We start from the raw sequence: 13,621 nt of genomic DNA, 5'->3' as shown, positions 1-13,621 counted from the left end.
GATAGGCGGTTGGATAGATCATCATAGAGGTCTTTTCCAACCTTAGTGATTTGGTGATTATAATGATTCTAATATGCAAAACAATCACTTGAAGGGATAATTAAACTGTGTTAGTAAATGCTTTTTCTATTACTTGCTATATTTACAAAAGACAATATAGGACAGTTTTCAAAAGGCTTTACGAGGCAGTAGAACCTGGACTAACTGTTTGGGCAGCAACCCAGGTGAAGCTTAGAGGAGCTTTGTTAGTGACAAGGGTTGCTCTTTGCTCCCCCATGCTTACTGAAACATTATCAGCTTTGTGCCATCCTGGTTCTCATGGGGTATGCTATCAGAAAACAGAGAGGGAAGGCTTGGAGGCTTCCATAAAACACATCTTTCTGCGTCTGCAGGGGAAAAATATGCAGCATTAGCACAGAGGATATCTTGTTATGAAATTATTTTTCACTTTTTCTTTGGCCAACAGTACCATTTAGTCAAAGTTGATTTTTTTTTTTCCCTGCCATACATGATGTGTTCATTATTGCAAGCAGTGGGAACTCAGTCTCCAAAAATATATTTGGATCTTAAGAAGACTAACATAAGAACCTTTAAAAGTTTGGATATTCATTTTTAGAGAAAAATGTGAGTGGGTTTAACTGTAGTTCTTATGTGAAGTTTATATGTCTCATACATTTTTTTATATGGTTAATGTCAGTCAAGCATGGCTGATATTCTAGTAAGGCAGTTTCTTGTTATTTTTATTCAAAATACCCTCCTAAATGTAAGTTAAATGCTTCATAGTCCCACATCTAAAATTAAATTTTAGGAAAAGGTCTTTTAAAAATGGTCTACTGTGTTAAGTCATACCTGCTAAATGTTATTCCAGGCACGCTGCATAACCACAACTAACAGGATTAATTTTTCTTTTACAGATATTAGTAATTAAATAAACATAATATAAATACTTACTACTAACTTCTACCTGCAGCAGCAGAATTTGGACAGGGCTAAAAAGTCTGAGAAAAATTGTTATCACAAAGGAGTTTTGTTTTCAATTGCACCCAAGCTTAGCCTGGACCAGTACAGCCTCCTTAGGAAAACCCAAAAGCTGGAACAATGGTGGTGTTTCTTGCACAAGGCATTCATTACAGCATCATGCTAGACAGGAAATAGGAGAACAGCTTCCTTATGGCAAAGGAAAGTAGGCTATCCCAAATGATCCCAAGATCTGCACTGCTTGTGGACCCAGACATGGTCCAAGATCAGCCTCAAGACTTCTGGAAGTGAGGCTGAGCCAGCACCCTCTGCACCAATGGACAACCTGTTCATAAAAAGACTTTCTGCACATGCTCCGAGGGAAAACTGTCCACCATCAGCCAACAACTAGAAGATAAGTTTGAATAACCTTTGGACAAACAGGTACTAAAACAGTGCTTACACGACCTCATGGTTCTGTACCTTGCACTTTTAAGATTGCCATTCAGCCATTTCATCTCCCTTGAATTTTCAACTGCCTGTGAACCATATTTTATCCTTCCCTTATCAAATACTTCGTGGTTACATTTCAGGTCACATCTAAGAAAAGATATTAATCGTCTGTCAAATAAAATTGTCATTGTTCCCCATCCTTATTCTTTTTCAGTGTAGATCAATTGAAACAGTGTAAAAATGTCAACAAAGTCAAATCTTTTAAAAAGAAGGCAAAATGAAAGAACTGTAAGTTGTGGTCCATCATACTTTAAAGTAACTTTTAGCTGTGGTTTTGGATTTGGACATATCTAAGCCAATAGGGGTGGTAGTTGTCATTATTTATTGCTTAAATGTGAATGTTTGTTTTCTGTCTAATATGACTTATGGAAGGAAAAGAGACATCTGTGCTAAAGTAACCAATATTTCTGGGTGAGGGTGAAACCATCTGGGTTAAAGTAACCAGCCCATGTATCACTAATGCTAAACCAAAGTATAACTATATGGGAAAATAAATATTTTTTTAAAACGTGCCTTCTTCAAATTACTGTATTTTAAAATTCACATTCTAATTTTTGGTACTACATTATCTTAATTAAAAAATACGTCTTTGTACCAAAATTATATGAAGTAATGCAAGGTTAATGTGTTCTTACTTGCATTTATTATGCAAATGCTAAAGTTCTGGACATGTATAAAGCAACAAGAGTGGCTATTAGAATTAGAGTGCTGAAACCACTTCCACTGACTTCCTACAGAAGGTCAACAGCATTTACTCACTGAAATTTATTGTTTTTGAAAAAGTTCTGTTGAAAGAGCTGCCTTTCAGTTGTTGTAGCCCAACAGCAAGAATCTTGTTCCGATCTCCTTAGACCCGTGTAATTGTCTCATTGGGTTACCTGCTTGCCATCCACTCCAGCAATAACTCCCTAATCCCACCGTCAGTGCTTCATTTAATTCTCCAATACACAATATGGCTTTGACCGCACTTTAAGATTTATCAGAAAGTCATAGATCTTTCCAACACTCTCTTTCCAACAGTACCTACAGTGACTTATATGCAGGTTGAGAACACTGGGGGAGAAAATCTCTTGAAACATTTAACCACATTTCCCAGCCCAGACTGAGTCTTCTTGTAGCACTTTCAGCCACTTTCTGCCTTTTGATGGTCAAAACTATACCTTGAGTTCTTCCTTCTCCTGAAATTGGAACCAACATATTTTTGTACTAGTATACGCTTCAATGAATTTCTGTTTGCTACAACTGAGTCCTTCATCTAAGAAGACAAAGCCAAAATTTAGATCTGACATTTATTACAACCAAGTGCTGCAAGATTTTTAGAAGGAATAGGCAAAGCAAGAGGGGTTGGAGAGTTTCCCTGTGCATTAAGAAGTGGATGGAATGTGAAGAGTTGCCTCTAAGAAACAGCTATGAGCAGGTTGAGATCTTGTGGATTAAAATTAAAGACCAGACCAATAAAGGGTATCTGGTGATTGGGGTCTAATACAGGCCATCTGATCAAGGGGTGCCTGTTCATAAGGTCTTCTTGCTTCAGCTACCATCTTCGTCCTGCTTGCAGGCTCTCATCCTGATGTGCAATTTCAGCCACCCGGACACCTGCTGTTAAAGCATCATGGCAGGCTGAAAGCCATTCAGGAGACTCCTGGAGTCCATTGATGATAACTTCATGATCTAGGTATTGGACAGACCAACAAGAAGCATAGTATTACTGGACCTGGTGCTCACCAATGTGGAAGAGATTGTTTAGAGGTCAAGACTGGAGCCAGACCGGTGGCAATCATACCCTGGTTGAGATTGTGATCTCAAGGAGAATGGGCTTGAGAACAATCAGAGTTAAAAACCTGAACTTCAAGAGAGTGAACTTCTAATTGTTTAAGGAATTAATGCATGAGATCCCTTGGGAAAATGTCCTTAGGGACATAGGAATGGAACAGAGCTAGCAGCATTTTAAGATTGTGGATTCCCATTCCTGTAGGCATTCAAGGGCAGGTTGGGCAATCCAATCCAGTGCCTGACTCAGTGGGTGGTAACCCTACCTGCAGTAGGAAGACTGGAACTAGGTGATCTTTAAGGTCCCTTCCAACCTAAGTCATTTTATGACTGTATAATTTAGTGCTCAAAATTCTTCAGGAAGCAAAGAGCTTTGCTATCATGCTTCTTAAGGCAAACAAACAAACAAACAAACAAAACAACCATGAAATGGTACTTATTAAAATGGCTTAGATCCTGAACTAGGTGTAAAATAAATATTCATATTATCATCATTGCCTGGTTTTGACTGCTGTTCTCAGGAGGCCATAACAACCTAACTATGAGGAACCTGGCACAGGCCTTTCATTGACAGAACTGTATGTTTGTTCTGTTTCATACTGTCAGTGGTGTATAATCACTGCTGCTGTTTGATTTGTACTGCCTATGGCTTCAATGAAAATTAAAATTAGCATAAATTATAACATTTAATCTTTTAGGACTAGCACAAAATTATATATAGGCAAATGACAGGGTAAAAGAATCATTTTCACACTGTACCTTCTGATGAACAAAAATGGATGCAGCTGAAATGAAACAGCTTGTGACAGAGTTAACTAACATTACAGCACCTCAAGAGACATTTCTCAATTTAAAGTTTTAAGAATTGAAAATAAGGTTATTAATCAGATAAAATCCAAATGAGGTAAGAGTTATCTGTCTGTCTTCTGCCAAGTGGAGCTTTTGCCATGAATCCACTGTCCGTGTGGTATTGTCCTCCCTTTAGCTACATATCAGGAGGCAGCAGCTTCAAAGGGCTGAAGAAATAATTTTCTTCTGTCTGAAAAGGACAGAAGAAAGACTGTCCTTTTCTGATGCTCTTTGGTCCTCATATTTAAAGCAAATGTTGGGACAGATTTGGCCTTAATTAAAAATAAATGTGTTTCACTGATGCTTCCTGAGCTATGCTGAAAAGTTTGGCTAATGTGGTTGCACTTTGTTGTCAGGAAAACACCTAGCTTTTGAATGAATGCTGTTACTGTTTATATAGTTCACATGATTATTCTCTTTTCTTTTTAAATTCAATCTCTACCACTGAAAAAACATTTTCTTATACTAATTGTTACTCTTAAAAAAGAAGGGGAAGAATAATGCAATTTAAACTCCTCACTTTTTAACAAGTGAAAATGTGAGCGAAAAATAAATATAAATAAACATAAAATGCATCTAGATTTCCACATAGTTTTATTCCTTTTGTGAATGTATACAGCAGTTAAAATATACAGCAAGCTATCTAATCCCATTTACTTCTGGAACCTATAAAGGATAGCCATAAACCTAGAGAGAGACAGACAGATATATGGATACACAGACAGGATAACATTTTCAAGGTTTCTTGTGAGAGAATACTTGCAACAGATGTATTTTTTAATTTAGGATTTTCACTACAAGCTTAGATCATTCATAATTATACCCTCAGACAAGGAGAGGGTATAAATAAACTTTAATGGAAAGGAAACAGTCTGTAGAATAAGCATTTTCTTTGAATTTTAACAACCCTTTGAATTTATAAAAGAAAAAAAAGAGGCTTTCCTTGAAGGATTGGTGAAAAGCATTTAAAACACAGCAATCTTTCCTACTTGTTCTTTGTCAGAGCAGATGGCTGCTGGTCAGCAAAGGCTGAATTTGAAAAATACTAATTTTTCAGGCTGATTTTGGTCCTCGAAACTAAAACAAGTGACCAGAGCAGAAATTACAACAGCAGAGGGAGGCAGAAAATCAGACTGCTCTCTGAGATCTGGCGCTCGTGCTGAAGGGCTGAAAAATTGCACAGAAACTAAAAAAAGGAGCACTAGAAAAATAGCTCAAAGACTGCAATCATAGGACCTCACTGTTCCAGACTCTGGTCATATACAGGCACTGGGACTTCCTTTGAGTTGTAAGGATAACAGCTTTAAGCCTCAGCAGAGGGAAAAGGGGTGCCTGGATTCAGGTCTTTTTGCTTGGGGCTCTGATAATCCAGAGACAAAAGTCGATAGTGAATTCCAGAACAGCAGCTGTGATGTTTCCATCTGGGGACCAGAAAACATCTGAATGAATGAGAGAAATGATCTAACAATCAATAACTTTTTTCAAGGCATCACAAGAAGCCTTTGAACAATATCACAAGGAGGAGAAGGGAAAAAAAAAAAAAAAGAGGAGAAAAGCTGTTCTAATGGAGGGGAAAATCAACCCACAAACAAGAGCAAATTGACATACAGTATAGCACTACGATCACAAGAGCAAAAAGAAGAATCTGGGAACTGAGAGGATCAATCCAGAAAATAGCATAATTTAAACTGATTTTAGCCAGCTTGCCTGTGGAGAAGTTCCACTGATTGTGGAGAGGAAGAAGCGTTACTTCAATTAATAGAAATTATTAGGTCTTCCAAAGTTGAGCCTCAGTTTACTAGAACAAAAATTTGCTCTACCATGCAGGAGACTGCACCATGATCAAGGAGAAAAGTAAGATGAACGTTCAGCTGTCTATCTGAGAGGAAACAGGGAAGAGCCAAGAAAGGAAATATCAGTAATAAACCCTAGCTCCTGATTCTTTTTCCCCATAGTCTTTACTGGGAAAGCAGTTTCCAGATTAACCTGGTGAATTTTTATGTACTACACCTTAAATGCAGTGCGTGAAAAGCAGGCATTGGTGAGCTCAGAGACCCCTTTTTGTCATCTGAGACCTTTGCTCATAGAGAAGGTGTGAGCTGAAAAAGCAGACAAAGTGGAAAAAAAAAGCCTATTTCAGACCAAAGAGGGTTCAACAGCGCAGAAGCCTGTGATAAGAACAGGAATCAGCTCAAGGTTGAACAGAGTTCTTTTATAACTTACAAATGGCTGAAATGATTTGTAGGATTTAAGAATTTGCTGGTCCTGGTTAGAGTCCAGAAAGTCAGGAAACAATAAGGAAAAATAGTGTTTAGATGTACTCCTGGTTAAAATGGTTTCCAGGGAGCCTTTTTTATACGTTGCCTAGAGAAAAACCGGCAGAGAGGAATGATGCAATTGCTAAGCATGAATCTCACTGCTAAGGTGAGGTATTAAGAGGAGGTGTTGCAGTAGAGGACCTGTGGCATTCCTTTTCAGTGCCACCACCTCACTGCTTCACGAGAACACCACAGAATAGCTGCACAGGCTTGTGATTGGCAAGGTTACTGCTAAAGGCACCATGCTGTCATGGAGAAAAAGCCAGCAGGCATTAAAGGCCTCAACGCACAATTATTTGGTTGATCTCAAAAATTCCTGCTATATCTAAAAATTGAAAGGTAGAATTAGTAATAAACTATCTTGGATATTGATAAGAGTTTTTTTTTTATATGTGCCATGCTTCTGTAAGGAGAAATGCATTCCATGATTATGTTACAGCAACATGGAATAAAGATATTTTATTTAAAAGTAGAACATATATAATGTTTGGTCTTAACATGGCACAAAAAAATCTCAAAAGCAAGTGAAATTGTGAGTTCTGCCAGAATTTGAAGAGAATGTGAGGAATGGCTTCATCATTTAATTCATTTGGAGTCCAGGGAGCCCTACCCTTCCTTCACTGGGAAAGTGCTTATCTCCAGGGCACTCCAGATTTGCTGCAGCCCTCAGTCTCAAACACACTGGCCAAAATTCATTTTATCCAGCGAAGCGATAATTACATTACAGTGTATAATGACCTCTTCATTATTTTGCAGAAGTGTAAAAAATAGGAACAAGGACTTAGAGAAGTGAGAAAGTCAGCTCGCAGCAGGTGGGTGCTGGCAGAAGGGGCAGTCTGATGTGCCAAGCCCTGGGCAAAAATGGGTCCACGGGGCAATGGCATACAGGGAGCTTCTGCACGGGGTAATGCAAGTCAGAGCCCGAAGACCAGAACTGTTCTGCCTACTAAGCACCCTCGAAAACACAGCCTTAAAACACAGTTGAAAATAATAGTCCTCACACATTATGCCAATTGGTAATTTCAAAGATAAGACACAGCTCTGTGTGCATTTTTATGAGGGTAGGAAGCAGAGAATGAAGCATCTCAGAGCACCAGAAGATGAGTATTGCTGCAGGATGCAAAAGTTGTGCTGTAGAGTTTAAAAACTGTTACAGTGAAATTTGGTCTCTCTGCTGTGAAGTACGTAGGGGCTAATTACATCATGACATTTCTCATACAAATGTGACCCCAGAATATTTTATCACACTTAATAATTTAAGAAGGTAAGGACATGTGAAACATCATCAAGTCAACAAAGCTTAAACAGACATCTTCATGAATCACCTGAACTTGAAAGCTCTCCCTGCTATAAAACCAGGACTTAACAATGTTATGATACTCTGTTTTAAAAGGTAGGCAATTAAGAAATGCTGAATTTTATTACAAGGGATCCTAAAATCTTTGTAGAATGGATCCAATATTGGATTTACAAATTATGTCTCACAACTAAAGGTATAATTCACGTGCTTAAGGCTCCTTAGATGTTTAATCAATAACACTCTGAGTAAATGTGTTTTTCGAATCTATGAGCCATTAACCCTCAAAAGCTATAAGTTTGTAGCAGGAATGTTTCTGTCTTCATGTGGAAACTCATCGATGCCTATTGACATCTCTCTGTTTAATTGCAATTTAAATCATGGTGTATTTCATTAGATCTCAAAATGGATTACAATGCTCCATTAATTTTGTAGTTATGTATGGGAAAGACCTAGTAGTGACTCTATGGGTCATATATGGGCCTCAGTTTGTGAAGGGAGCTCCTATTGACATCAGTGTGAGTTCTGCACATGGACTGAAGGCATGACACGGCCCATTATTCTCAATTTTCCATAGCACAGTCTCTGAGAGAATACATCACAATAGAAATTGCTTATCTGGGATGCACCAATAAATGTATTCCAGGTTTATTTCAAGACTGCAGAAATTCAAACATTCTCTGTACCCACACAGTGACAATTTTCCTAAATGTCACTGTCTCCTTTTTCATTCTTTTCACATATAACATATACAACCAACCTTTCCAAAACGAGCTGATGAAAAGATATGTCATTTGTATTACGAGGAGATGAAATCAACAAAAGATCTTAGCTAACTTCAACTGGGAGTTCTGTCATTGCTTTCAGAAACAGACAAATCATTTGACAGACATTTACTGGTATTCCTAGTGCCCCCAAAAATATATTTTTAAAAAATCACAGTTAAACTTTGGCCAAAGATAGAATAGCAAATAGTAGAATTTTTAGGGTGCATATGTTAAGGAGAAGTAGAGCACAAGGTAACAGCAAGAAGCAGAGTATAACTAGGAACATTGGTGTGAGATAAACAAAAATGTCAACAGAGCATCAAGGGGAAAAATGTAACACTGAAACTTCTTAAACTGTGAAAGAAAGGAATAATAGCTGTGATTCTGTCCTCTGTACTATGCACGTGGAGAAACTATAGAAGCAACTGATGTTCAGTGAATGTCCTCTAGCCCTACAGCTTTGCATGTCGTGCATCAGGAAAAAACTTCAAGCTCTCTGTGCTCATCTAGACCTTGAAGAGCCACAGAAATGTTCCTCCCCAGGCTGTGCTGCATTCGAGAAATGGAGAGGTGACAATAATGCTTTAGTGCTGTATTCTTCCTCCATCCCACTGCCTACTTGTGGTGCAGAAAAACAAACAAAAAAAACCTTGCATTCAAGGCAGATTATACAGAATCTTAACAGTATGATTTGGGGCTTACACAATTCTCCCTTCCTCAGAGCTCTCACATCATAGGCATCTCGTGATCTGGCACTGTGGCTCTTCCTCAGCTCCCTGCAGCTCTGCCCAACACAGCTGCTTCTTTGCCTATTCCCACGACCAGCCCCAAGTTCATCTTTTCTGTGGAAGTCTAAAGACTCATAATGTTCACAAATCATAGTAGTTTGATGGCAAGTGCTGATCTTGTGCTTATTTGATTGCACTGTGGGAAAACCAAGAGTGGGCCAGAAGCTCTGCTTAATACTCTAGCTCTGTTTTGCTAAATCAGTGGAAATTGGTGAACATTTTTAATCAAAAATAGATAATGATTAAAACTAGGACAGAGTAACATTAAGAATAAAGACATACAAAACTGAGGAGCCATAAAAGTGTCTTTAGAAACTCTGGGAAAGTAAAATTGTTCATATCTTAATCCTCTAATCTCAGTATGGATCTGAGGACAGGAACGCAAATCCCTGAACCACTTCTATAAGTCCTCTTGGACATCACTGCCCACACCACTCCAAGCCTCGTCTTCCCTGGTTAGAGCAAATTATTATAATGATATTCATCACCCTGAAGGCCAGTGAAACCTGAAAGTAAAGCCAAAGTGGCTCTGGCACCACAAAAACTTTCAAAAGTTCCACTACAATTTTTAAGTTTTAAGATGGGCTCATTAGAAATTGGGAAATTCCTTGCTCATGTAAAACATACATATTTTAAGAACTACATGGAAAGAAAAAAAAAGGATCATGACAACTCCAGGTTACCCATCTGTCCAATTTGTATCTTTCAAGCTCTATATAGACAAGAACTTCATTTTTTACACATTGCATTGAGCTTGTTAGCCACGTAGTCTGGATGAAAGGAATTGCAAAGCCCTATTTTTGGCTCAGTAAGTTACTGTTTTTTATGAATATACTTGGTACACTAGGAGTTCTTGAGCTGAAATATCATTCCCGTATCTTGAATATTACAAGAATAAAAAATTAGAAATAACCAACCAACACGGGAAACAGATATCTTTGAATTGCATTCTGACTCATGCAAGAATTTTCTTCAGTAACCAACTCCACTGTCATCAACTCCATCTGTAAAAAAGAGATTTTGAAGCTAGTCTCAAGAAGAGCCTATCAAAGACTGAAAAAGTCACTCCACCTATTTAAATCCACATAGACTTGTGCAATCATTTTTACAGAGCACATGCTGAGTACTGCATATGAAGCACCAGATACAAAGTGATGAGTAAGACAGGAAATGCAAAGAAACCTGATATTGGAATAAAGAGAGAACTGAAGCTATCAATTTACTCTCCTTGTGTAGCCAGAGTGAGGACAATGCTGAACATTAAATGCTTAATACACTTCCTTATTAACGATTGGATTTAAGACACCAACAAATTTCCACTGAAACCTCAGCCTTGTTTCTCATGTTGCAGAGGAGGCAGGGAGTATTGAAAGATGATTCTCCTTAGTGCCAAGAGCCCCTCTCACTCTCACCTTCCTCCAAGCCCCATCATCCCTGCTTGCTCTCTACATTGGAGCTTGGGAATGGTGCTCCCTTCTCAGCACACATCACTGGCTGGGAGGACCTGCTGCTGAGCTGTAGGACAAGCAGATGAGTGGAGCCTCTGAAGATTCAATTCTCTTTTTGCTCAGGTTAGTGGTAAATTTATTTAAAACTGATGGCTGGCAGCATGAATGTCCTATCTTTCAGTTGTTCTAGTATGACACACTAGCTGTCTTTCAGCTGCTTTACTGATGGTTGTAAGGTAAAAGTCTCTTCCTTTCTGGAGTGCCTTTTATTTAAAATGCAGATTCTGCCTTTGTGTTAAACCAACATCATTTCAGAGCACACAATACACCTGAGAGCACCAAAGCCCACGTTTTATTTAAGGCCGAGGTGAGCTTTATAAAAAGTCCAATCCAACAGACTATTAGGCAGAAAAGGACCACAAGAGAGTGTGCCAAGTTTGCAGTGAATCTGTAGGTTCACACAACCCCAAGCTTTCTCCACCCCTAGTAAAAGGTACCAATCTAGGAAACTCTGGCAAATAATGGTCCTGATTCTGGAGATGTTCTGCATATTTGGAGTGGGGTCTGCAGAAGCAAGTGGGAAAAAGAAACTGCGAAATCTCCACTTTTACGTAAATATTAGCATTTCACATGATGTAGCTGTGGTGCATGAGATAGCATTATCATAGAGAAACAAATTTTCAGGTTAATTTAAATTTGTTTCTTTGCAGTCCATGCAAGCATACATGACCATAAATCGAGTAATGGATGAAATCAGAAGACCAAAAACTTTCAGGCAATAAAAACTAGCATAGACTGAGTTTGGGAGGTAACATTTGTATTCTGTCATGTATTTTTAAATTATGTGGAGTTATTTTATAGAGTTTCTTGTCCAGGAAGAAAGTTTCTTCAGATTTTTTCTTTAAAGTAATAAGGACAGTCAATAAATATCCTCTATTGACTGTGAAACAATGGAGTAGTTAGTACTTCTGATACATGCAATTAACATAAAAGGTCAATCTGTGAAACGTACAAAGTATGTACATCATGAGTGAGCACTGTCATCAGTAGTTTGGCTTTTCAATAAGGAAAAAATTGCTTGGGGAAGTTGGTCAAACAGCTATTGCTATTACATACACACACTGCTGATTTTTAGTGTTTTTTATAAAGATCAGTAATGATATTCTATTAGAGTGATGAGACCAGAATTAATTTAAATAATTTCGTGTCTGATTCATGAAAAACAAAACAAAAAATGCCTCCACAGTCAGGGGCCATTATTTCTGTAATTTTTCTATGGAAAAGTCATGGTCTGCATTCAACTTCCAGTTCAAAAAGAAAAGTTTCCAATTTATACAGATGGGGTTTTATCGTTGCAATCAGTTCCAGAGGAATGACTTAACTACTACAAGGAAAAACCCCTCCATTGTCTAGTGCAGAAATACACTGACCCCTCACAAAATTCAAACAGACTTTCCTTCCAAAAATTATTTAACTATCCCCCGCTGCAATTGCAGGCAGAAAGAAGAGTAAAAAGGACACACAAAAGAGAACTTTTTCATAGAGCATACTAAATGGCCCTTTGTTTTTTAGACATCAGCGTCATTTTCATTCTTGATTAAACACAAATGCTAAAAAGCTTTTGAAAACACGAATCTGACTAAAGGTAGGGATGGATATAAAATGCATATGCGCTGTGCTCCTGTAACGTTCAAAAGTGTGTTCTGTTCAACAGCCCATATTTACATGCTTACTCACAGCAGATTTCTAAGCAAACCCTACCCGTGCTGTAAATAATGCTTTCATTCTACTCTTTTGCTCACGTTAATTTATTTATTTTTTTATTTATTTGTCATGAAAAAAAGCTGTGTACCTTGGAGAGATATCCCAGGCAGCTGAGACAAATTGTGTGCATAGCACAACTTTATGAAAGAGCATCAGTTAGAGGAGGTATACGAGATTCTACCCTAACAAAATCAGATGAGTATTGCCTGCTGCTTAGGCTATTTCTGTGAAGGCAACATCATATATTTCGAATCAGGCTAAATATTTACCATATTATTTTTACATTTTCTTTTACAATTTTTATTAAAGCATGTGCTCATTCAGCACGGAACCAACTTAAACCACTTCCCACAAGGACAGTACTCACGTTTTTGATGGAGCATAATTCGCTTTCTATAATCGCAAGGAATATTTTTAACTGATGGAAGAAAAAGAACAGAAAAGAAATATCTTCCAATTTGCTTGTCATGTGCTTTTGGCAGCGTGTTCTGTGTGGCCAGTGTTAGCGTTTCCTTTGCAGTTCCCCTTGGTTGGCATATATATCTTTCACAGTCCCATAGAAGAGCATTTTTAAAGCTAGATGTATGTAACTGAAAAGCAAAAACAGAAAACCTGGCCAAAAGATGCAGCACTGGGGCACCTCACTGAACTGCTTCTAAGCCTCCCTTGAAAGCAAGTGCACTGCAAATTGCCAGGGTTGACAAACTTTTAGTGGATTAAATAACAATCTGCAAACCATTCTTTTCCACCTTTTTTGAGACAATTTCTTCCTACTCCAGAAATTAAACTCCCATGGGTAAAGGGCTTCTCTCAGGGAAGGCTTCAGGTGGAAACTGCTGCCTGAAAATAGAACCTCCTCCCTGTCTAACTATTCCATAGCTCAGGAAAGTAACTCTGTGATCCCAACTGGCAGGGAGGCTACAGCTAGAAAAATCCCTCGCAGTTCATTTTTAAAATGGATTTTAATAGTTTCTTTTTGCCTTTTTTCTTTTTCCCAGAAAATACATTTCTCCCTAAATGCTGCGCTCAAGACAAGTGAAAAAGGAAAATATTCTTATTAGAATATTGGTTACAGGATCAAGCCCACTAATCTTTGCTTATTTTCTCCTAAGATTGCACTACAGCAAAAAAATTATTTAAAAATCCCAGG

This window comes from Cyrtonyx montezumae, unplaced genomic scaffold, assembly GCF_038088225.1.
Source record: "Cyrtonyx montezumae isolate F1298 unplaced genomic scaffold, pur_monq_1.0 scaffold_5, whole genome shotgun sequence".
NCBI classification, from domain to species: Eukaryota; Metazoa; Chordata; class Aves; order Galliformes; family Odontophoridae; genus Cyrtonyx; species Cyrtonyx montezumae.
Note: the sequence above shows the minus strand (reverse complement) of the source record.